This window comes from Apodemus sylvaticus, chromosome 23 (genome assembly GCF_947179515.1).
Source record: "Apodemus sylvaticus chromosome 23, mApoSyl1.1, whole genome shotgun sequence".
In the NCBI taxonomy this organism is placed as follows: Eukaryota; Metazoa; Chordata; class Mammalia; order Rodentia; family Muridae; genus Apodemus; species Apodemus sylvaticus.
Window position 1 is genome coordinate 36,044,150 of NC_067494.1, and position 25,799 is coordinate 36,069,948.

The following is a 25,799-nucleotide window of genomic DNA, read 5'->3' on the forward strand; positions in this document are numbered from 1 at the left end:
CTGAATTTTGTCAGATGCTTTTTCAGCATCTAATTAAATGACCATGTAGTTTTTTTCTTTTGAGTTTGTTTATGTAGTGGATTAAATTGATGGATTTCCATATATTGAACCATCCCTGCATCCCTGGGATGAAGCCTACTTGATCATGGCGAATGATGTTTTGATGTGTTCTTGGATTTGTTTGGCAAGAATTTTATTGAGTACTTTTGCATAGATATTCATAAGGGAAATTAGTCTGAAGTTCTCTTTCTTTTTGGATCTTTGTGTGGTTTTGGTATCATCATAATTGTGGCTTCATAGAATAAGTTGGGTAGTGTTCCTTTCTGTTTCAATTTTTGTGGAATTGTTTGATGAGTATTGGTGTTATATCTTCTTTGAAGATCTGATAGAATTTTGTACTAAACTCCTCTAATCCTGTGCTTTTATTAGTTTGGAGACTTTCAATGAATGCTTCTATTTCTTTAGGGGTTATGGTACTGTTTAGATGGTCTATCTGATCCTGATTTAACGTTGGTATTTGGTATCTGTCTAGGAAATTGTCCATTTCATCCAGATTTTCTAGTTGTGTTGAGTATAGGCTTTTTTTTTTTTTTTTAGTAGGAGCTGATGATTTTTTTTTTAATTTCCTCAGTTTCTGATGTTATATCTTCCTTTTCATTTCTGATTTTGTTAATTTGGATACTGTTTCTGTGCCCTCTGGTTAGTCTGGCTAAGTGTTTATCTGTCTTGTTGATTTTCTCAAAGAACTAGCTCCTGGTTTTGTTGATTCTTTGTATATTTCTTTTTGTTTCTCCTTGATTGATTTCAGCCCTGAGTTTGATGGTTTTCTGCCATCTACTCCTCTTGTGTGTATTAGCTTCTTTCTGTTCTAAAACTCTCAGATGTGCTGTTAAGCTGCTAGTATATTCTCTTTCCAGATTCTTTTTGGAGGCACTCAGAGGTATGAGTTTTCCTCTTAGCACTGCTTTCATTGTGTCCCATAAATTTGGGTATGCTGTAACTTCATTTTCATTAAACTCTAAAAAGTCTTTGATTTCTTTCCTTATTTCTAACTTGACCAAGGTATCATTGAGTAGAGCATTGTTCAGCTTCCATGTGTATGTGGGGTTTCTGTTGTTTTTGTTCCTATTGAATATGCCTCCCCCTGTTCCATAGTGATCTGATAGGAGGCATGGGATTAATTTAGTCTTCTTATATCTGTTGAGGTTTGTTTTGTGACCAATTATATGACCAGTTTCAGAGAAGACACCATGAGGTGCTGAAAGGAAGGTATATTCATTTGATTTAGGACGAAATGTTCTATAGATATCTAATAAATCCACTTGGTCCAAAACTTCTGTTGGTTTCACTGTGTCTCTGTTTAGTTTGTGTTTCCATCAATCTGTCCATTGATGAGAGTGGGGTGTTGAAGTCACCCACAATTATTATGTGAGGTGCAATGTGTGTTTTTGTTTTGTTTTGTTTTGTTTTGTTTTGTTCTCCCCTGAGACAGGGTTTCTCTGTATAGCCCTGGCTGTCCTAGAACTCACTTTGTAGACCAGGCTGGCCTTGAACTCAGAAATCCACCTGCCTCTGCCTCCCAGAGTGCTGGGATTATAGGTGTGTGCCACCACCACCTGGCTGCAATGTGTGTTTTAAGCTTTAGTAAAGTTTCTTTTACAAATGAGGGTCCCTTTGCATTTGGAGCATAGATTTTCAGAACTGAGTGTTCTTCTTGGTAGATTTTTCCTTTGATGAGTATAAAATGTCCTTCTGTGTCTTTTTTGATGACTTTTGGTTGAAAGTCAATTTTATCAGATATTAGAATGGCTACTCTGGCTTGTTTCCTGTAATCATTTGCTTGGAAAATTATTTTCCAGCCTTTTACTCTGAGGTAGTGTTTGTCTTTGACACTGAGATGTGTTTCCTGTATGCAGCAAAATGCTGGGTCCTGTTTATGTATCCAGTCTCTTAGTCTCTGTCTTTTTATTGGGTAATTGAGTCCACTGATATTAAGAGATATTAAGGAATAGTGATTGTTACTTCTTATTACTTTTGATGTAATTTTTATGTTTGTGTGGTTATCTTTTTTTGGGTTTGTTCAAAGAATATTAATTTCTTGCTATTTCTAGTGTATAGTTTCCCTCCTTTTATTGGTGTTTTCCATTCATTATCCTTTGAAGGCCTGGATTTGTGGAAAGATATTGTGTAAATTTGTTTTTGTCATGGAATACCTTGGTTTCTCCATGTAGTTTTCTTTTTCAAGATTAGACTTTAGTTTTTTATTTTAGTTTCTTTTTCTTTTTTTATTAGATATATTCTTTATTTACATTTCAAATGATTTCTCCTTTCCTAGTCCCCCTACCCGAAAATTGCATAAGCCGTCTTCCCTCTCCCTGATCCCCAATAAACTGTCTCCTGCTTCCCTGTCCTGGTATTCCCCTATAATTCGGTATTGTGCATTTCCAGGACCAGGTGCCTCTCTTCCTTTTGATGTCCAACGAGGCCATCCTCTCCTGCCTATACATGTGGAACCATGAATATACCATATGTACTATCTGGTTGATGGTTTTGTCCTTGGGAGCTCTGGGAGTACTGGGTGGCTCATATCATTGTTCCTCCTATGGCATTGCAAACCCCTTCAGTTCCTTGGGTCCTTTCTCTAGCACCCCCATTGGGGACCCTGTGCTCAGTTCAACAGCTAGCTGAGAGTGTCCCCCTCTATATTTGTCATGCACTAGCAGAGACTCCCATGTGACAGCTATATCTGGCTCTAGTCAGCAAGTACTTGTGGGCATTGATAATAGTGTCTGGGTTTTGTAACTGTATATGGGATGGATCACTAGGTGTGGAAGTCTCTGGATGGTCTTTCCCTCAGACTCTGCTCCACACTTTTTCTCTGTATCTCCTTCTGTGGGTATTTTGTTCCCCCTTCTACGAAGGAGCAAAGTATGGATACTCTGTTCCTTCTTAGACTTTAGTTTTTAATGATATTTTAAGGTTCATTGTAGAGTTGTGTGGAAGAACAGGAACTGCGGTGGGCGTGAGAGAAGGCTATGAGGGGAAGGAATATAATCACAGCTCATTCTACTCAATAATAAACTACAGATAATTTTTAAAAAGCTAATAAATGAAAAACAATTTCCTACTACAGTGGTATAGTCTTATAATTGATGGGTTTTTATTAACACTTGATCAGACAAAATCCATAACTTGTATTACTCATGTAGCCAGTCTATGGACTTTTATAAATGCATGTGCCTTCTAGTATAGCATTAAACAGATAAGTTTTACTACCTAAAAGTTCTTTTTGGTCATTTATTTGGTCCTTTTCTTCTCCAACCTCTGGCAACCACATATCTTTTGATTGTCTTTGAGATTTTATTGGTCCAAAATTTCCTGTTTTGTATATTTTCAGGTCAGGTTCCTTTGACTTAGTAATAAGTTTCTTCCTATATTGTCATGGATTTAAAGACCATTTCTTTTCAATATCAAATATCTTACTCTCTGGACATGCCACCACTGCCAAGCAAGACACCTTTGTAAAATAATAGATTATCAAGAGATAGGTAGAACTTTCAAATTAAAATTGTTGAATTCCATGTATTTTAAGGAAACATTTTTTGTGTCCTAAGATCATGCAAGTAAACAGATGACTATTCTGCTTAATTTGTGTCACTTCACAGATAAGTAATGTATGGATATGATCAACTTTGTAATTAAAACCAAACTGTATTTCATTTATACTATTTAGTTTTTATGAGTTATTCACATATGCAACATGCCTAAGTATATGATTTAGTTTTGAAAAATCGGAAGCCATGCTTTGATTTATCGAGAGCAACAATAGGAATGCGAATCTCTTGTCAGAAAATTTATGTGGGAGATTATTTCCTGGTAAGCATTACATAATATAAGCCTCTGATTACAACATGCCAAAGCTACTGAATTTCAAGGTGGAATTATAGCAGCAAAATTCAGCTGGTTGGTTTTGTTTAGTGTCTTTTATTTATGGCTTCTGGCTTTATGCGTCCAGAATAAAAATGTTCCAATCAAAAGTAGTAGTCATTGGAGAAACTAATAACAAACTCCTCTCTGAAGTAAAAGCAAGGGGGAAATGTAAATCCAGAGGAAAAGATACCTTTCAGATGTATGGGACTCTCAAAGTCGATCTTTATGCATCCTCACATTCCTTGGTTATGAGTCTACAGTGAAAGATGGTTTGCTCTACAGGGTACACAGGTCTCCAGAGAATTCTCAGCCACACTTAAAACCTAGCAGAAGCAAGGAAAAGAATCTGCCTTCTGTTTTATCACCTGAACACTTGCAGTTGTAAGATATATCAGAAAAACTCCTATGCATGTGTAAGTTTGCAAAATGAGTGTTTAGAAAGTCATGTTTATTCAGATATCCTATATTATATTTTCAAAAAGTCTCAGTAATACTGATTAATATACCCAAGTGGCACATTAGCTATTCAACTGTACATGTTTGAAACTTTTAAAATATAGAATGCTGTGCTAATGGGACATATAATTTACTTTCCAACATGAAACAATGATATTTTAATGGAAGCACCTGAAATTGTTAAACAAGCTCAGTGATATATAATTCTGAGTCCTTTGTAATCCATTTTGTTTCCCTTCTATTATATGAAGGTGTTTATTCAAATCCCCACACAAATGTTACAAATGTGGGTGTTGTAACTGTGTACACTCATTTTAGTCCTATGTCCTTGGTATTGGTCTTGGGCAGGTAAAGTCTTTGAGATGTAATGAGACCATAGAATAAAAGCCCTCATTTTTGGGACCAATGATTTCAGAAAAGGAGTCCCCTGCACATACTTTCCATGTTGCAAGGACTCAGAAAGAAAATGTGGTCTAAGTAATTAGCAGCCCTTGCCAGACTTTGCCGAACTTTGACCTGGCAATAGGAAATAGATCTGTGTTACTCACCTGCTTACCACTTGTGGGATTTAGATATAGCATCCAGAATGGGACTGAGGCACGTTCAGACTGATCCAGGATACAACATAGTTATCTTTACAACAGTAACTCCTACACAAATTTGTATACATAAAAATCAAGCCCTTGCTTACCAAGTCAAATGTTTTCCTAGTGTGTGTGGATAATCTAAACGCTCACAGTATATGTTAGCTTTGTTTCTTAAGTATTTAGTCCATGTATCGTTAAAGCTGAATAATTTAAGGAGAAATAAGTCAATGCATGGAAATAGGGAAGATTGTTTCCCAAGCTCTATTTTGGTTTATTTTGAGCAACATTTTATTTTTATTTTTATTTTGCAATTTTTTTATTCGATATAATTTATTTACATTTCAAATGATTTCCCCTTTTCTAGCCCCCCACTCCCCGAAAGTCCCGTAAGCCCCCTTCTCTTCCCCTGTCCTCCCACCCACCCCTTCCCACTTCCCCGTTCTGGTTTTGCCGAATACTGTTTCACTGAGTCTTTCCAGAACCAGGGGCCACTCCTCCTTTCTTCTTGTACCTCATTTGATGTGTGGATTAACATTTTATTTTTATAACTTGTGTCTATACAATTAAGATAAAGAAAGTGATGCAACTAGTTTCTTTCTAGTTCACGCACATACAAAGACCATAAAATAAGTTAACGCATTTAATGAAAACTAAGCCCATCAAAGGCTGATTATCTAGCATGGCAGAAGTGGGGATTAATGCGTGAAACTATGTCCCACATCGTGTTCTTTTCAAAATGTTTGTCTTTAGTGTTTGGACTTTAAATGTTCACCCAGACTTGAAAATAAAGGAGGTGATGGATAAACTTTAAACTTTAGTTGATTTGTGTAATTCTTTAAGAACGTATCTTCTAATTATTCTTTGTTATATAATCCTGGATTTTTAGAGAGCCTAATCATTGTCTTCCCTTGATATGCAGGTATATGTGATATGTTTATAATCCTTGTTGTCTTATAGCCCAATGTTATTTCTATTTATTTACTCATTTCTGTTTTTATAATACCTATGTTGATAGAACATAATTTCCTTATGTTTTATTTTTATCAGTTATTTCTTCATTTATATTTCAAATGTTATCCCCTTTCCTGGTTTCCCCACCAGAAACCCCCATTCCCCCCATACCCTGCTTCTATGACAGTGTTCCCTAACCCACCCACCCACTCCTGCTTCCCTGTCCTGGCATTCCCCTGTACTAGGGCATCTAGCAATCACAGAACAAAGGGCCTCTCTTCCCATTGAAGTATGACAAAGCCATTCCCTGCTACCTATGCATCTGGAGCCATGGGTCCCTCCATGTGTACTCATGGTTTAGTCCCCGGGAGCTCTTGGGGGGTCTGGTTGGTTGATATTGTTCTTCCTATGGGGTTGTAAACCCCTTCAGCTCCTTCAGTCCTTCCTCTAAGTCCTCCATTGGGGTCCCCATGTTCATTTGATGGTTGACTATAAGCATCCACCTCTGTATCTATTAGGCATTGGCAGGGCCTCTCAGGAGATAGCTATATGAGGCTCCTGTCAGCAAGCACTTCTTGAGATCCACCATAGTGTCACGGTTTGGCAATTGTATATGGAATGGAGCCCCACGTGGGGTAGTCTCTGGATGGCCTTTCCCTCAACTCTGCTCCACACTTTGTCTCTGTATTTTCTCTAGTGGGTATTTCATCACCCCTTCTAAGAAGGACCAAAGTATCCACACTTTGTCCTTTCTTCTTCTTGAGTTTCATGTGGTCTGCGAATTGTATATTGGGTATCCCAAGCTTTTGGGCTAGTATCAACTTATCAGTGAGTACCATGTGTGTTCTTTTGTGATTGGGTTACCTCATTTAGGGAGAAATTTTCTAGTTCCATCCTTTTGCCTAAGAATTTCATGAATTCATTTTTCTTAATAGTTGAATAGTACTCCAGTGTGTAAATGTACCACGTTTTCTGTATCCACTCCTCCGTTGAGGGACATCTGGGTTCTTTCCAGCTTCTGCTTATTATAAACAGGGCTGCTATGAACATAGTGGAGCATGTGTTCTTGTTATATATTGGAGCATCTTTTGGATATATGCCCAAGAGTGGTATAGCTGGGTCCTCAGGAAATATTGTGTCCAATTTGCTGAGGAACCTTGCCAAATTGATTTCTAGAGTGGTTTTACCAGCTTGCAATGCCATCAATGGAGGAGAGTTTCTCTTTCTCCACATCCTTGCCAGCATCCGCTATAACTTGAGTTTTTATCTTAGCCATTCTGACTGATATGAGGTGGAATCTCAGGGTTGTTTTGATTTGCATTTCCCTTAGCAAATGCTAAGGATGTTGAACATCTCTTTAGGTGCTTCTCAGCCATTTGATATTCCTCAGTTGAGAATTCTTTTTTAGCTCTCTACCCCCATTTTAACAGGGTTATTTGGTTCGCTGGAGTCTAACTTCTTGAGTTCTTTCTATATTTTGGATATTCACCCTCTATTGGATGTAGGATTGGTAAAGATCTTTTCCCAATCTGTAGGTTGCTCCTTTGTCCTATTGACAGTGTCCATGCCTTACAGAAGCTTTACAATGTATGAGGTCCCATTTGTCAATTCTTGATCTTAGAGCATAAACCATTGGTGTTCTATTCAGGAACTCTTGCCCTGTGCCCATGTGTTTGAGACTTTCCCCCAATTTCTTTTATATTAGATTTGGTGTATCTGGCTTTATGTGGAATCCTTGATCCACTTGATCTTGAGCTTTGTACAAGGAGATAAGAATGTTTCATTGTGCATTCTGCTACATCCTGACCAAGCCCCATTTGTTGAAAATGCTGTCTTGTTTCCACTGGATGGTTTTAGCTCCTTTGTAAAAGATCAATTGACCATAGGTTTGTGGGTTCATTTCTGGGTCTTCAATTGTGTTCCATTGATCTACTTGCCTGACACTGTACCAATACCATGCAGTTTTTATCACCATTGTTCTATACTACAGCTTTAGGTTAGGGATGGTGATTCCCCCAGAAGTTCTTTTATTGTTGAGAATAGTTTTCGAGATCCTTGTAATTTTGTTATTCCAAATGAATTTGCAAATTCTTATTTCTAACTCTATGAAGAATTGAGTTGGAATTTTGATGAGGATTGCATTGAATCTGTAGATTGCTTTTGGCAGGATGGCCATTTTTACTATATTAATCATGCCAGTCCATGAGAGATGGGAGATCTTTCCATCTTATGAGGTCTTCTTCAATTTCTTCCTTCAGAGGCTTGAAATTTTTGCCATGCAAATCTTTCACTAGCTTGGTTAGAGTCACACCAAGGTATTTTTATATTATTTGTGATAATTGTAAAGGGTGTCATTTCCCTAATATCTTTCTCAGCCTGTTTATCCTTTGAGTAGAGGAAGGCTACTGTTTTGTTTGAGTTAATGTTATATCCAGCCACTTTGCTGAAGTTGTATATCAGCTATAGAAGTTCTTTGGTGGAGTTTTTGGGGTCACTTAAGTATAATATTATATCATCTGCAAATAGAGATATTTTGACTTCTTTCTGGTTTGTATACCTTTGACTTCCTTTTGTTGTCTAATTGCTCTGGCTAGGACTTCCAGTACTAAATTGAATAGGTAGGGAGAGAGTGGGCAGCCTTGTCTAGTCCCTGATTTTAGTGGGATTGCTTCAAGATTTAGTTTGATGTTGGCTACTGGTTTTCTGTATATTGCTTTTACAATGTTTAGGTATGAGCCTTGAATTCCAGATCTTTCCCAGACTTTTTATCATAAATGGTTGTTAGATTTCGTCAAATGCTTTTTCAGCAACTAATGGAATGATCATTTTTTCCCCTTTTAGTTTGTTTATATAGTTGATAGATTTCTGTATATTGAACCATCCCTGCATCCCTGGGATGAAGCCTACTTGATCATGATGAATGTTCATTTTGACTTACATCCTTGGATTCTGTTTTTGAGAATTTTATTGAGTATTTTTTACTTCAATTTTCATAAAGGAAATTGGTCTGAAGTTTTCTTTGTTTGTTGGGTCTTTGTGTGGTTTAGGTATAAGTGTTAAGTGTGGCTTCATATAAGGAATTGGGTAGTTTTCCTTCTGTTTCTATTTTGTGGAATAGTTTGAAGAGTATTGGTCTTCTTCAGTATTCTTTGAAGGGCTAATAGAATTCTTCACTACACCCATCTGGTCCTGGGCTTCTTTTGTTTGGGAGACTATTGATGACTGCTTCTATTTCTTTAGGGGTTATGGGACTGTTTTGATGGTTTATCTTATCTTGATTTAATTTTGTACCTGGTATCAGTCAGAAAATTGTTCATTTCATCCAGATTTTCAGTTTTGTTGAATATAGTTTTTTTAATAGGATCTAATAATTTTTTTGGATTTCTTTGGTTTCTCTTGTTATGTCTCCATTTCATTTCTGATTTTGTTAATTTGGATACTCTCTCTGAGCCTTCTGGTTAGTCTGGCTAAGGATTTATCTATCTTGTTGATTTTCTCAAAAACCAGCTTCTGGTTTTGCTGATTCTTTGTATAGTTCTTTTTGTCTCTACTTGGTTGATTTCAGGCCAGAGTTTGATTATTTCCTGCTGTCTGATCCTCTTGGGTATATTTGCTTCTTTTTATTCTAGAGCTTTCAGATGTGCTGCCAAGTTGCTAGTGTATGTTCTCTCCAGTTTCTTTTTGGAGGCACTCAGAGCTATGAGTTTTCCTCTTAGCACTGCTTTCCCATAAGTTTGGGTATGTTATGCCTTCATTTTTATTAAATTCTAAAATGAATTCAATTTCTTTTTTATTTCTTCCTTGATCAAGTTATCATTGAGTAGGGTGTTGTTCACCTTCCCTGTATATGTGGGCTTTCTGTTGTTTTTGTTCCTATTGAAAACCAGCCTTAGTCCATGGAGATCTGATAGGATGCATGGAATTATTTAAATCTTTTTGTATCTGTGGATGCCTGCTTTGTGACAGATTATATGGTCAATTTTGGAGAAGGTATTATGAGGTGCTGAGAAGAAGGTATATTCTTTTGTTTTAGGATGAAACGTTATATAGATATCTGTTAAATCCATTTGATTCATAACTTATGTTAATTTCACTGTGTTTCTGTCTAGTTTTTGTTTCCATGATCTGTCCTTTGATTAGAGTGGGGTGTTGAAGTCTCTGAAGTAGCTATTCTAATATTGAATAAAATGAACTTTTAACCTAAAGTAACCAAAAAAGATAAGGAAGGACACTTCATACTCATCACAGAAAAAAATCTACCAAGATGAACTCTTAATTCTGAATATCTAAGTTCCAAATACAAGGGCACTCATATTCATAAAAGAAACTTTACTAAAGTTCAAAGCACACGTGGCACCTCACACGATAGAACATAATTTAAAGTAGTTTCTGCTACTGTTTGCAGAGAGAAAGCCACCACACACTCTGATAGCAAACATCAGGCATACACGGGGAATGTTGAGTGACAAAATAAAGTCAAGGGCTTGAAATGAGACAAAGTGGAATTCATGAGTTCATAAAATGCATAGGTTGACACTGCACAAGGCTCAATAGTGAGTTCATAATAAAAGTACTACAGTGGTGATGGTAGCCCTTCCAATGATATCATTGCTTGCTTGGGGTTAAAGAGTCAATTGTGTTCTTTACGTGTTTCTCCTAACACTGTCTGACTCACCTCTGAAATTAGGTTCATTCTATACATAGTGTAATAGACATATATATATTATCCAAATTACAGAGGTAATGCTTATTTACCTCTACTATTTGTTTCTAGTAAGCACTCTTCTTTAACATCAACGATGATTGGAACACTAGGAAGTTATGATTTTTTGTTTGTATTTGTCTTTTATGTTTGTTTGTCTGTTTGTTTTGAGTAGCACTGACTCATCTGACTTGTGTGTATAGCTTATCACCCTGTGTAGTAGGATTAGATTCCCAAGTACATCTCTGTAAAGGAATTTTTGCTTTGAAGGAATCTTGGTAGAACTTGGTCATTTTATAAACTCTATAGTATGGGTCTTAGTATATGAAAGTCAAGCTGTCAATCAGAGTTCTACAAAGATCTGGGGTCCATTTTTATTTTCACATCATCTACAAAATGATGACAGGCTCATTTTTTTTCTGTGTGACAAATAAGACACTTCCTCTTCTTATTCTTGCCTTATTAACCTGGTTGGGATTTCTAGTTATCCTAGAAATAAGGATTAACCATTAAGCATTAAAAACCACCAGGTGCTATCAGCCAATGGATGTCATCCTATGGCCATTTACATCCTAAAAATGGAGGCCCATCTGAAACCTGAATTCTAGAAACAGAAAACCCACCCTCACTCTTCATGAAGTACAAAATGTGCTTGCATGCCCTGTAAGAGCTCTCACTGTCATGGGTCACACATTGAAATAACACACCTCTACTGTGTTATTTCAGGCAAATCTAATGTCTACTGCCTCCAAACTCTTCTCACTTATCACATCAGACAAGATAGCAGGGTGTCTGCCAGTCCTACAGACCCATGATCAGATGTCAAAACTCTCTGCTGTTTAGAACATCTGGTAAGTAGCCATGTCATAATGCCTGCTATTCCCTAGTCTCTTGTTGTTAAGTTCTGTCATATGGCCTCCCCACCTCTCTTCTGTCTCAGGATCTTTGGATTCAGAGAGTACATATTAGCAATAAGACCTCCCATAGATGTCCCAGACCCAGAAGGGGAATCCAACATGGAGTTCTATTCAGTTGTTGAAGCAACAGTCACTAACATGTTCTCAAAGGCTTGATGGATAGAGCTGCCTTTGGGACTTAGAATTTCTGGGATCTCAAATTCCTACACTGTGTGCCATCTTTGGGTCCAGGAACTAATAAATATACCAGTTAGGCAAATTACTAGAGCCATTCCCAGACATCTAAGCTAATGTACTGAATACAGACTCTCTGCTTAGAGCACTTGCATTGACATACTCAGTCTGAGGCATTGAACCACCCACTCAGATCCCACATTTAAAGTTCAACATCTAGCTAGCTAGATGGTTATTTGACATACACCTCGATAATTGCATTTTATCAATAAACACACCACAAAAGCAACAAAGGGTCAGCTATAAATCAATACTGCTAAGAGACTGGGTCAGTCACTTACCAAAACCTAAATAGCTCACTACAGCATTCGTGGACCTTTATTGCTGGAAAAGCACTCGAAAATGCTACTGTAAATACAGAAGCAGAGTGTCTTAGGGTTATTATCAGGGTGATAAAACACCATGACCAAGAGAACGTTAGGCTGGAAAGGGTTTATTTGGCTTAAAAACCAAGAGTCACAGTTCATTGAGGATAGCGAAGGCAGGACTCAAACCAGGTGGAAACCTGGAGGCAGGAGCTGATGCAGAGGCCATGGAGGGATGCTGCTTACTGGATTGCTCTTCATGGCTTGCTCAGCCTGCTTTCTTATAGAACCTATAAGCACCATGTCAGGGAGGGTACCACCCACCTAAGGGCCGGGGCCTTTCCCCATCAATGACTGATTAAGAAGATATCCTACAGCCAAATCTTATAGAGACATTTTGTTGGTGGAAGTTCCTTCCTTTCAGAGGACTTTAGATTGTGTCAAGTTGAAATAAAAGCTAACCAGCACACACAGAATGGAGATTAATACCAGGTGTACAAAACAACAAATGATTTTGATTGTAGTTCTGACTCCAGATACAGGAATTTTTCTACTGTTTTCACCCTTAAACTTATTTACATTATATTCACCCCACTTCAGTTGACAGGAAGATATAACTCCTTGAAGGCATTGTCCCATTTTAAAGAGGAAGGAAGTCCTATAAATATTTGATTAAAAAGAAAGCAGGAGTTACAAATCAGTGGATTTGTTTTATTTTGCATCATTTCTTTCTTCTCACCTTTGTTTTTCTCTCACTGAGCTTAATTTAAAAATCTTGTGTGGAAAAAGGTCAGTACAATTTAATCAGCAGGAAAATGAATCTATTATGGGGAGAGTGTTAAAAACAACAAAGAAACATGACTGCCTGGGGCATTTATTTTGGAATACCACCCAGAGGGCTAAGGCTAAAGATTCAATTTACACTCAACAGGACCAAAGCAGCAAATGGAGAAGGAGGAGGAGGAAGAGGAGGAGGAGTCAGTGATTTGGTTAGTGGGGGTATTTTATGGCACATGGAGTTCATGCAAAATAATCAGATTGGCATGAGAGGGGGAAGGGAAAATTCACATAGAAAACAGAACAGTGGGAATTTTGTTCCTGTGCCCAGTTGTTAAAAGCCTTGATTTGCAAGGCTGAAGAATCAGACTTCAAGTCTGTCTCCATATTGCTCCATGGGTTAGTGCAAAATGGTTACATTCATAGATGATGTCCTCTTATAAAAATGCTCACACTTTTATAGCACAACAAAGGAAGAGAAATTGTTGGGAAGTATGTATTTGACAGGCACACATACTTGTTATAATATGACCTAATGACTGGACACACATAGCTTCTTTTCTAGATATTGACTTTGAAATTGCTTTCCTTCCTCACTTCTGCTCCCAAGACTATATCTTATTTAGAGCAATAAAAAACATTTTATTGCTCTAATTTTTTTAAACCTTCCCTTTTAAAAGCAATTTCATTGTTTTTTTCTTAGATGATTTGTTACCCACTACAAAACTTGGTCAACTAAAGCTCTTAGTATACGTGTCTAATACATTTTTACATTGGTCTTGTTCAGTATGTTTAGTAAACTGATGCTGATTTTAAGTGATACTTTTGCTCATCAAAAGTAGACATAGTTGTTATACACTGTAGGTTGTAAGTGGTAAAATCTGCCATCCACTAAAGACAAATGGAGTTCAAACCCTTTCATCTCTTGATGTAGACCTGTAAGCAGGTGGATCAATGGAATAGGATTAAAGATCCAGAAATGAACCCACACACCTATGGCCACTTGATACTCAACAAAGGGGCTGAAAACATCCAGTGGAAAAGAGATAGCCTTTTCATCAAATGGTGCTGGTACAACTGGAGGTCAGCATGCAGAAGAATGCGAATTGATCCATCCTTATCTCCTTGTACTAAGCTCAACTCCAAATGGATCAAGGACCTGCACATAAAACCTGACATACTGAAGCTAATAGAAAAGAAACTAGGGAAGACCCTTGAGGACATCGGTACAGGGGGAAAGTTTCTGAACAGATCACCAATCGCGTGTGCTCTAAGATCAAGAATTGACAAATGGGACCTCATAAAATTACAAAATTTCTGTAAGGCAAAGGACACCATCAAAAGGACAAATCGGCAACCAACAAATTGGGAAAAGATCTTCACCAACCCTACATCAGATAGAGGGCTAATATCCAATATATACAAAGAACTCAAGAAGTTAGACCCCAGAAAACCAAATAACCCTATTAAAAATGGGGTACAGAGTTAAACAAAGAATTCTCACCTGAAGAACTTCGGATGGTGGAGAAACATCTTAAAAAATGCTCAACTTCACTGGTCATCAGGGAAATGCAAATCAAAACAATCCTGAGATTTCACCCTACACCAGTCAGAATGGCTAAGATTAAAAACTCAGGAGACAGCAGGTGTTGGTGAGGATGTGGATCAAGAGGAACACTCCTCCACTGCTGGTGGGGTTGCAAATTGGTACAACCACTCTGGAAATCAGTCTGGCAGTTCCTCAGAAAATTGGGCATGTCACTTCCAAAAGATCCTGCTATACCACTCCTGGGCATATACCCAGAGGATTCCCCAGCATGTAATAAGGATATATGCTCCACTATGTTCATAGCAGCCCTATTTATAATAGCCAGAAGCTGGAAAGAACCCAGGTATCCCTCAACAGAAGAATGGATGCAAAAAAAATGTGGTATATATACACAATGGAGTACTATTCAGCCATTAGAAACAATGAATTCATGAAATTCTTAGGCAAATGGATGGAGCTGGAGAACATCATACTAAGTGAGGTAACCCAGTCTCAAAAGATCAATCATGGTATGCACTCACTAATAAGTGGATATTAACTTAGAAAACTAGAATACCCAAAACATAATCCACACATCAAATGAGGTACAAGAAGAATGGAGGAGTGGCCTCTGGTTCTGGAAAGACTCAGTGTAGCAGTATAAGGCAAAACCAGAACAGGGAAGTGGGAAGGGGTGGGTGGGAGAACAGGGCGAGGGAAGGGGTCTTATGTGACTTTCAGAGAGTGGGGGACCAGAAAAGGGGAAATCATTTGAAATGTAATTAAAAAAAAATATCGATTAAAATTAAATTAAATTAAATTAAAAAAAAAAAAAACCCTAACCCTAACCCTAACCCTAATGGCTGAATAGTACTCCATTGTGTAAATATACCACATTTTTTGTATCCATTCCTCTGCTGAGGGACACTTGGGTTCTTTCCAGCTTCTAGCTACAAATAGGGCTGCTATGAACATAGTGGAGCATGTGTCCTTATTGCATGCTGGGGAATCCTCTGGGTATATGTCCAGGAGTGGTATAGCAGGGTCCTCCGGAAGTGTCATGCCCAGTTTTCTGAGGAACCTCCAGACTGATTTTCAAAGTGGTTGCACCATCTTACAATCCCACCAGCAGTGGAGGAGTGTTCCTCTTTCTCCACATCCTCGCCAGCACCTGCTGTCTCCTGAGTTTTTGACCTTAGCCATTCTGACTGGTGTGAGGTGAAATCTCAGGGTTGTTTTGATTTGCATTTCCCTAATGATTAATGATGTTGAACATCTTTTAAGGTGTTTCTCAGCCCTCCAAAGTTCTTCCTGTGAAAAATCTTTGTTTAGCTCGGTAACCCACTTTTTAATGGGGTTATTTGGTTCTCTGGGTTCTACCTTCTTGAGTTCTTTGTATATATTAGATATTAGCCCTCTGTCAGATTTAGGGTTGGTGAAAATCCTTTCCCAATCTGTTGATTTGACAGTGTCCTTTGCCTTACAGAAACTTTGTAGTTTTATGAGGTCCCATTTGTCAATTCTTGATCTTAGAGCATAAGCTATTGGTGTTCTATTCAGGAACTTTTCCCCTGTGCCCATGTCCTCAAGGGTCTTCCCTTTTTTTTTTTTTTAATCTTAGTCTCTTTGTTTCTTTCATGTGTAAAATGAGACATTGAAGCTTATTTTACTCAATGATGGTAAAGAAATAAACCAAACCAAAATTAAATAAGATAAATCTCTCAGAGCCCACGATAATTGCCTTTCAATGGCAACCCAATATCTTTTAGGTGTTTTGAATGTGGACATGACAAACAATGCAACATTCTTGTTCCAGTTGTGAAACATTTCGGTTTTCATGCACCTTTGCTGGCTTGGTAGAATTCCCTCACCTCCAAATCATTTAACAAGAGTGTGTATTTGTACTAGTACTGCCTCTTGTTTCTTGCTTTCCTTTTGCAAAGTATCTTTTGGGGATGTGATGGAACCAAACGAAGTCTCGGTCTTTTTTTTTTTTTTAAACATTTGTTTGTCTGTTTGTTTATTTATTTATTTATTTTATGAGTGCTCTATCTGCATGTACACCCCAATTCCAAAAGAGGGCATCAAATCTCACTATAGATGGTCATGAGCTACCATGAAGTTGCCGAGAATTGCGCTCAGGACCTCTGGAAGAGCAGCCAGTGCCCTTAAACACTGAATCATCTCTCCAGCCCAGTTTCGGTCTTTTTGACTTTCACCTTTTTTTCTGTTCTTGAACCAGAGTAATACAGACAGGCAAGATAATATTCCCAATTAAGTTAATTATGCTTCTTCAGTTAATCACAAGGTACTGAGACCCACATCTCCACCTGCATTACCTGAGTACACAGGCTTCTTGGAGACTGCATGCTTCTCATTGGAAAGTGACACAACTGGGGACCAAATGTATTTAAGAATTTGCCCAGACACAGTTTTGCTCTGCTATGGCTTTAATAGAACAAGTCTGGTAAGAATAAGGTTGCACTACATTGTCAGCAAATGCACTAGTTACTAACGGTGCATATGATCAATTTGGTCTATTTCATTATCCTTGTAAATTAGAGTAGTTGTTCCAGCCAGCGGAGAGGTGATGGCAGGGAGCCACCTGCATTCAGGCTGACCTGTTGCCCTGCATGGTTTCTACCATGAGAACCACCCACTGCTTGCCACCTCCATAGCTTCTTGCTGGCTTTGCATTATAATCAAATCACTTTATTTTGGAAGGGCACAGTATGCTTTCTCTAACACTTGGTATATAAGTTGCTTATAGATGAATCTTTTCCATGTGGTCTAGATCTTCAGCCATACCCTTAATCCATCTTTTTGTTTGTTTCTTTGTTTGTTTGCTTGCTTGTTTTTTTTTCTTTTTTCTTTTTTATTCGATATATTTTTTATTTACATTTCAAATGATTTTCCCCTTTTCTGGTTCCCCACTCCCCGAAAGTCACATAAGCCCCCTTCCCTCCCTCTGTTCTCCCACCCATCCCTTCCCACTTCCCTGTTCTGGTTTTGTCTTATACTGCTACACTGAGTCTTTCCAGAACCAAAGGCCACTCCTCCGTTCTTCTTGTACCTCATTTGAAGTGTGGATTATGTTTTGCATATTCCAGTTTTCCAAGCTAATATCCACTTATTAGTGAGTGCATACCATGATTGGTCTTTTGAGACTGGGTTACCTCACTTAGTATGATGTTCTCCAGCTCCATCCATTTGTGTATATATACCACATTTTTTTTGCATCCACTCTTCTGTTGAGGGATACCTGTACATGCTGGGGAGCTTGCTTGTTTTAAAATCAATTTTGTTTTCTTTTTTCCTATTAATTAATTGATTCACTTTACATCCTGATTGCTGCCCTCTTCCTGGTTCCTCCCCCACAGTTCCTCTTCTCAAATCCCCCTCTCCTTTTCCTCTAAAAGGGTGAGGGCCCATCTGAGGTATCCTCCAACCTTGTCACATCAAATCTCTGGAGGGCTAGGCACACCTTCTCCCACTGAGGCCAGACAGGGCAGCACATTTAGTGGAAAGGATTTCATTGACAGGCAACAGCTTTAAGGACAACTTCTGTTTCAGGTTCTGGGGACCCATATGAAGACCAAGCTGCACTTCTGCTACATATGAGGGCAGGGTGTCCTTGATACAGTCTGTGTATGCTCTTTGGTTGGTGCCTTATTTTCTAATAACCCTCAAGGGTCCAGGGTAGTTGACTTTGTTGGTCTTCCTGTGGAGTTTCTATTTCCTCAGTGGCCTCAGTTTTTCCCTCAACTCTTCCATAAGTGTCCCCAAACTTCACTCAATGTTTGTCTGTGGGTCTCTACATTTCTTTCGGTCAGCTGCTGGGTAGAGCCTCTCAGAGGACAGTTATGCTAGCCTTCTCTCTGCAAGCATAATGGAGTATCATTAATAGTGTCAAGGATTGGTGCTTGCCTATGACATGGGTCTCAATGGTTGGGCCATTATTGGTTGGTCATTCTTAGTCTCTGTTCCATTTTTGTCCCTTAATTTCTTGTAGACAGAACAAATTTTGGGTCAAAAATTTTGTGTGTGGATTGGTGTCCTTATTCTTTCACTGGGGGTCCTGCCTGGCTATAGGAAGTAGCCTCTTCAGAATCCATATCCCCATGACTATGAGTCTCAGCTAAGGCTACCTATATTGACTTCTGGGATCCTCCTCCAAACCAGGTCTAACCACATCCTGAAGATGCCCCTCAACCCCCCACTCCCACAAGCTGCAGATTTCCATTAATTCTCCTGTCCCTCTGGCCCACTCTCTTGAACCCACAACTATTCTTCTCCCATCCTCTCTTCCACCCAGGTAGGTCCCTCCCTCCATCCTACTCTCACTTCTAAGTGAGATTCAGGTATCATCACCTGGACCCTCCTTCTGGGTCTGTAGAGTGTATTGTGGGTGTCCTGTACTTTACGACTAATATCCACTTATAAATGAATACATACCAAACATGCCCTTTTGGGTCTGGGTTCCCTCACTCAGATTGATATTTTCTAGTTTCATCCATTTGCCTGGAAATTTCACGATGCCCTTGCTTTTAGTAGCTGAATAGTATTTCATTGTGTAAATTAATCACATTTCTTATATCCATTCTTGGGTTGAGGAGGATATTATAGACAAGAATGAACAGCAGGTTTCAGGGGTAAAAAGGATGAAAACATAATATAAGCTCTTATAGAACAAGGAACATACTAACCACACTCCCAAAACCATTATTATTTTTAGATGTGGTCCTTAAGTGCTAAACATCAGATTCATTTTTTTCCCATAAAAAAAAAAAACCATATAGCACTTTCCATTGTTTCTCACACAGCATTTCAATATAGTCAACTTCAAAGATGAAAAAAAGGGGAGGGGAATGACAGGGACTAAAACTGAAGACTACCATTTCATTAGCCTTACTTGATTAAGTAATACTGATTTTAAACCTGTATTTTGTTGTTGTGGATGTTACTGTTTAATTTCATGTCATAATTAAGCATTCTGTTTGGAAGGATCTCTCTCTCTCTCTCTCTTTCTCTCTCTCTCTCTCTCTCTCTCACACACACACACACACACCTTAGTAATGCCACAGATGGAGATCAGTTCAGAAAAGAACTGTCCATGAAGACATGCAACAGCTTGGATTCATAGGAACAAGACTTGCTACTAAATTCACTTGCAGCAAGAGAAGTTGGCATGTTTATCCATACCCTAGGCAGTATAGTCGATGCTGAGTCAAGTGATCTACTGCTCACTGCTCTGGTATACTTTAGGCTAAGTAGAGTGTTTTATCAGGACTAAACACACTTTCTGGTCTTTGGCCATGGAGCTCTGTAGACCTAAAATGTAAGGTGGATGGTATTAACTTTCTTCAAGGTCCAAGTATCACAACCTTCTTTCAGGTTGCATTGTTGGTTATGTAGAGAAGTCATGATTTAGTCCACATGTAGCCAATTCATTCTCAATTAAGCTCCTCAAATTCCTAACATTTTGTAATCCTACAAGAGAACTAAAAAGTACTGACTGCAGCTGCTGTTTTTATAAGCTTTCTATTAGTTAATGTTAAGCTGGTGGTTCTACTAAGAATGACAGTTTTGCTGTTTAATGTAAATTTGTATTAGTAATGAATATGCAGAATGGCCCTGTTAGCATGTGACATTGGGCAAGCTGCTTTCCCTTTGTGCCTCTTCATAATTCCAGAACTTAGATTGGAGCAAACACAAATTCCCAACGTGGTAATTTTGATCATGTAATCAAGAAAAAAATGATAAAGTGTTTTTGCACCCATGTGTTACCTGTTGTTAGTGAAGAAGTATTATTTTCCCTAGTGCCCTTTTGAAAGAAATTCATGTACTTTTTCTGACAAGCTTCCAATGAATGAAAAAAACACAAATGAAAAACAAAGACCGCACCTGGACATCATGATGACGTCACATAGGGATTTCTCTTCCTGTCTCTGCTTGAGCAGAAGGGTCAGGATGGTGGAGCTGGGATGTGGGAATAAAGCAGCTGACTCTGGAGCCTCATCCTGTTTGACATGATCCCCTGCGTCCTATTCTTTACACATGGAGAACGAAGCTAAGAAACCAACACACAAACAGGTAATAATTCATCTTCTAGTTAATACTGTGAAAATAACAACATCACTGGCTGTCAACAAGAAAGTTTTCATCAGTAAACTTTCTTGGTTTTCTTTCTAGCTAGGATTAATCTTGCAATTAAAAAAACCAGGGTGCCCATTTTTCTTTCTCTTGTTATTCTTAGCAGAATTAAATCTTCAAGCTTCACTGAATACTGGATGAAATCTCATTACTTCTATGTCTTATCAAATTATTTACCTTGCCAGGCATTTGCCACCCTCTTTTCTTTTGGAGCCCCAGTTCAAATTTATTTTAAAATACAAATGTGTTACCCTTGCCTATGACAAAGCGTTTGAGCAGGGAAACCAAGAAGAAACACATGAAATACTCATTAGAAGGAGAGAATTTGTTTTTCTAATGCCATTTAAGATGTGATGAATTTAATGGTGGGGGGCACTGATGGAGTATAAAAGCCTGCAAATCCAATTTGTGGGAAGAGAAATGGCTCCTTCTTTCAAGGATTCTAAATTCTCATTTGCTCAGTTGTGGCACCACATTTGTCTAGCCTCTGCCAGGAAATGCATTTGCAGATGCATCACATACTTAACATGGGGTTTAAGAAGTTCAAGGTATTGAGAACCAGAGTGTTTTTCATTATATTATATTTTTTTCATGATCCCTCACTTTCAGGTGGAAGGAGGGCAGTATACTTGGGCATGAAGCTCCTGCACAGGATAAACAAGCATTCCACATTTTCATGCTTCCTGACCATGGGCATTTTCTCCCTTTTGATCCCCTAGGTTATCGCCACCATAAATGAGTGAGTGCCTGGATAAAATATCTAAAACTGGTTGGTCTTACAAGATTTTATGTTTGAGGTACTTAGAAAGTTTGAAATTGTTTATGATGCTTTTGCCTAGTACATGGTGAGGATTAATACTTGCATAACAAACTTGTAGCAGAAAGGATAATCATGTTTTAAGAAAAACCCATTAAATTACAACATACCAGAAAACTCTCTATATTAGATTACTACGGATCATTAGACATGATCAGGAGGATGCGGGTGCCATTTGAGAGGATGATTTTGAAAGTGAGGCATGAAGTATATGATTCTGCAGTTAGGAATCTTGCTAACTGAGCTTCTATGAGGCTTAGCTTACAGGCTCTAAAATGCCCATTGGTGGCATTTGTCACTTAGGATTAAATATGAATGATGTGTGTGTGTGTGTGTACGCAGACACACACACACACAATTATATCTATGCATCAGTTTTCTTTTGAGAAGAGGGAGGAATCCTTGCAATTGTCTAATTTTATGTGTGGCTTCAGTGTGTAGCAACAGAACTGTTGCTGGTTATAAGGACATTGACTCAAGGCCATGCTTCCTTCCTTAGGAGCCTGCGTGAGGGTCCTGGCATTACCCTCAGAGAACACAGTTGCAGGTAGCACTTTATGTTCAGATCTTTGTCTCATCCAAGTATCCCATGACAGTAATGGAACCCGAAAGAAAAAGAAACGAACTATGACAAAACAGAGCAAAGGAGAAAGGCCAATAATCTTAGAGTTGGAGAAGGAGATGCATCTATTGTAAGAGGACCAGCAACCAAATAAACTGAACTCTTGGGCCTGCAAAGACAGGAACATGTGGACTAGAGCCTCATGGGGCAGAACTCCAATGGGGAGGAATGGGAAAACTCTAGGAACTGGAAGACTACAGAAAAGGATGGGCTAAAGATTGGGGGTCTAACTATGCTTCTCCAGATGCTCTTAGAACTTTTCTATGACAGTTCATTGAGCTCCTAGGCAACCACCTTCTTTGCCTCTCACTGGCTACACACCCCCTCTTTATGTAACTCAAACTACAAGGAATAAAAAAGACATGATATGGATATTAAAGAGTTTGCTCTGAATAGATTGACAATTCAAAGAAATTGGATTGAAAGGGCAGCTGGACAGCAGAGGTAAGTTACCTAGAGTAGGTCTGAGTATTAGTGACTGTGAATGTTTAGCTGTGGACAGTCATCTGTGTTAGGCTCTTCCAAAACTCAGGAAACACCGAGGAAGAGGAGGCAGAAAAATTAGCTGATGTGTAGAGAGAATCGTTTGTGAACTGTATGGAAGCATCAATACAAAAGCCTATGGCCAATGAGCTGAGGTAGGAAATAAATGGGAGATTTGGCAGAGAGAGAGAGAGAGAGATGGAGAGAGATGGAGAGAGAGAGAAATTGATTCTGGGAAAGAGTCAGATGCAGATTTGCCCAGAACACTGGAGGAGATAGATCCGTGAAACTGAAAAGAAGGCCAGCCATGCGGCGGCATTCATAGAATAGAATAACTGGAGACTCACCCAGATGCAGAAGAAGATGGCCGCATGAAACTGAGGAGAGGTTTAGTAGAACTGTATGGTAGAAGAATTGAAAGGGTTATATGAGTTATGAGCTAGTCAGGGAACAAGCCAGAGTTATTGGCCAAGGCATTGCATTATTCATTTTATACATTCTCAGAGTCATTATCTCTGGGAACAAAGAGTCTGGGTGAAAAGCCAAGAGTTACACTGCTGTGTGTGGTGGAGGCTTTAACATGGTGGGTCCTGGAAGTGACATGGCTGTTGTGCACAGCAGCTCACAGGAGCTGCGGTTACCTGTGCAAGATCAAGCCAGTCAAACTTTCAGCTTGGGTGAAGAAGAGGTCATGCAACCTACCCTAGCTGAGGAGTTATTGGCAGTTCATGACACAGTAGAGTTGCTATAGTTACCAATAACACATAGTGCATTTGAAAATATCTAAAAGACAAGATTTTGATGAATTTTGTCATCAGAAAGAAATAATCAATATCTGAAGTGATAGATATGCCTAATAAGTTAACCACAATCAGTGCACATTGTCAGTTTCCCTCAGACATGCATAATTATTATATGTCAAAGAAAATAAAAACAGAAAATATTAATTACTTATATCTATTAATATCTGTGTCTGTCTATACCTGTGTCAACATATTCAGAAAGAGAAATAGATAAAAATGATTAGAGACAGAGATGATTAACCATAGAGATAGTGATAAATAGAGACAGAGATTTGGGCTTAATTGGGCAGAAACCCAGAAGAACATCCAAGCGATTTACCTGGGCTCGGTCCTGCAGTTGGGAAGTTCTCCTTCCATGTTATAGATATTTTAGCTGCCTGGTTCATACCCAAAGTAAAGCGAGAGATGGATTTCAAGGAAAGAGAAGCAACTCCTGAAGAAGAAGAAAGAGCAAAAGTAGTGATAGTATGCTCTGGGTGAGAAAACCCACGATTTGATATCTATGAAACAACTACTACCTGATCTTTGTAAAAAGAAGAGAAAGGAAAATCACTATTAGTCATCACTCCTCTTCCCTCTATAAAGAAACAGGATGTTGGTGTCCTCATCAGCATTGGCAAATATACCCTTCCTACACAGCAGGACAAAAATCGACCTCCTGGAAATGTAGATGCCAGCATCTGGCTTCAAGATGGTGACTGCGTTCTCGTGTTTGGACTCATCTCCCTAAAGGTCCCTGGAATGAAGCCAATATAAAGATGGGGTCTCTTGTTCTTAGCAGTGGAGCCCACAGGTTAAACTGGTGCCTATAGGTCTCATTCCTTTCATAACCAGACCCAGGGAAACCCAAGACATGTGTTCTTTCCTTGACCTCAGCACCAATAGCCTCCTCACACTGTTGCCTGTTTTGAATCCATGTGATTTAATGATATTAGTTTTCCTTTCTCTGTTGCCTCTAAGGCATCCTCATCTTTCGCATCAATTTCCACAGCCTTCTTAGGGTTCTACGGCACCCTTTTACTACCTTCTGCCCTCCCTCCACAGATTCTCACATTGTCCCCTGGTTCTTCTAGTCTGACATTGGTAATATCCTGTTGCACACACACTCTGGATTCCCATGGTCTCCTGTTACTCTGTTAGAAGCCTGCATTTCCCGTAATGTCTCACTTTCCTCCTTGTGAGCTTAGGGCCTGACGTATGCCCCTCCCCCAAGCATGATTTCAGGACATGCCCTTCAGTTCTCCATTTTCTTTTTTTTTTAATTATATATTTTTTATATTCTTTGTTTACATTCCAAATGCTTTCCCCTTTCCTAGTTCCCCCCTCCCCACATGTCCCATAAACCTTTTTCTCTCCACCCATTCTCCAATCACCTCTCTCCTTTTTCTCTGTCCTGATACTCTCCTCCAATGCTAGATCAAGCCTTTCCAGGATGAGGACTCTCTCCTTACTTCTTCATGGGAGTCATTTGTTATGCCAATTGTGCCTTGGGTATTCAGAGCTTCTGGGCTAATTAATAAATGCAGTCTCTGATAAGTGCTCTCCATTTTCAATCCCCTCCCCTCCCTGAGCCTTAACATCTTGTCAGGTTGCCCTTTGTCTAATTCTGCTTTAATTCTGAGGTTCCGTGTTTTTATTCACAGCCATTCTTATAGACCGTTGTTTTCCCAGTGATGATTTCAAGAAACAAATGTATAACGGCTACAACTTACTGGTTTTGATATCTTTGACTCCTCGCCTTTAAGGATAATGTCTTTTGTCTTTGCACAGTCAGAGCATGACTTTATGGTCATTTTTGAGAGCTTGTCATTTTTTTTAATAAATGCAAGTTTGTATGGACATACATTCATATGCTAACACAACCAATTTGTACATCTAATTTCAGCGGTGCTTTAAGAACACTTCAATCTTCTATAGATCATGGATTCTTATCCCTATCTTGTTTTCACTTTTTCATAGCCTCTTCTCCTTCTTTAATGCCACAGCCATGGCTAAAGAGGTACCACAGCAAATAAAGGCGCTTCCTATAAAGCCTGATGTGAATCTAATCCCAGGGACTCAAGTGGAGGAAGGAGAGAGAAGAAAGCTCTCTCGGGAAAGTTGTCTTCTGATTTCCACGAGTGAGTGGTGTCCTGCATACGTACCCTCCCACCACAACAAATATGTAAAATATAATAAAATTAAAATTAAAATATGAGTCAGTCTCTATACCAATTTCTTGGTAGATAAGCTTGGCTTCTTTGTTCCATCTTTTTCTTTCTCTGGTTCTTATTTGATAAAATTCCCAACTATGACTATATTAAACTTTTTGCTGTTCCACATAGAGTACTATGGATGTCACCGGATTTAAACTTGTAGGTTTTATTTTTCTCATTTTAAATTAGAAGGAAAACCTTCATCCTGGCCTCAAGGCTGGTCAGAGATCACATCTTTTTGTTTGATGGTTTGTTTTTTATTTTTATTTTCTATATTCTTTGTTTACATTCCAAATGATTTCCCCTTTCCCAGATTCCCCCTCCCCATATGTCCCATAA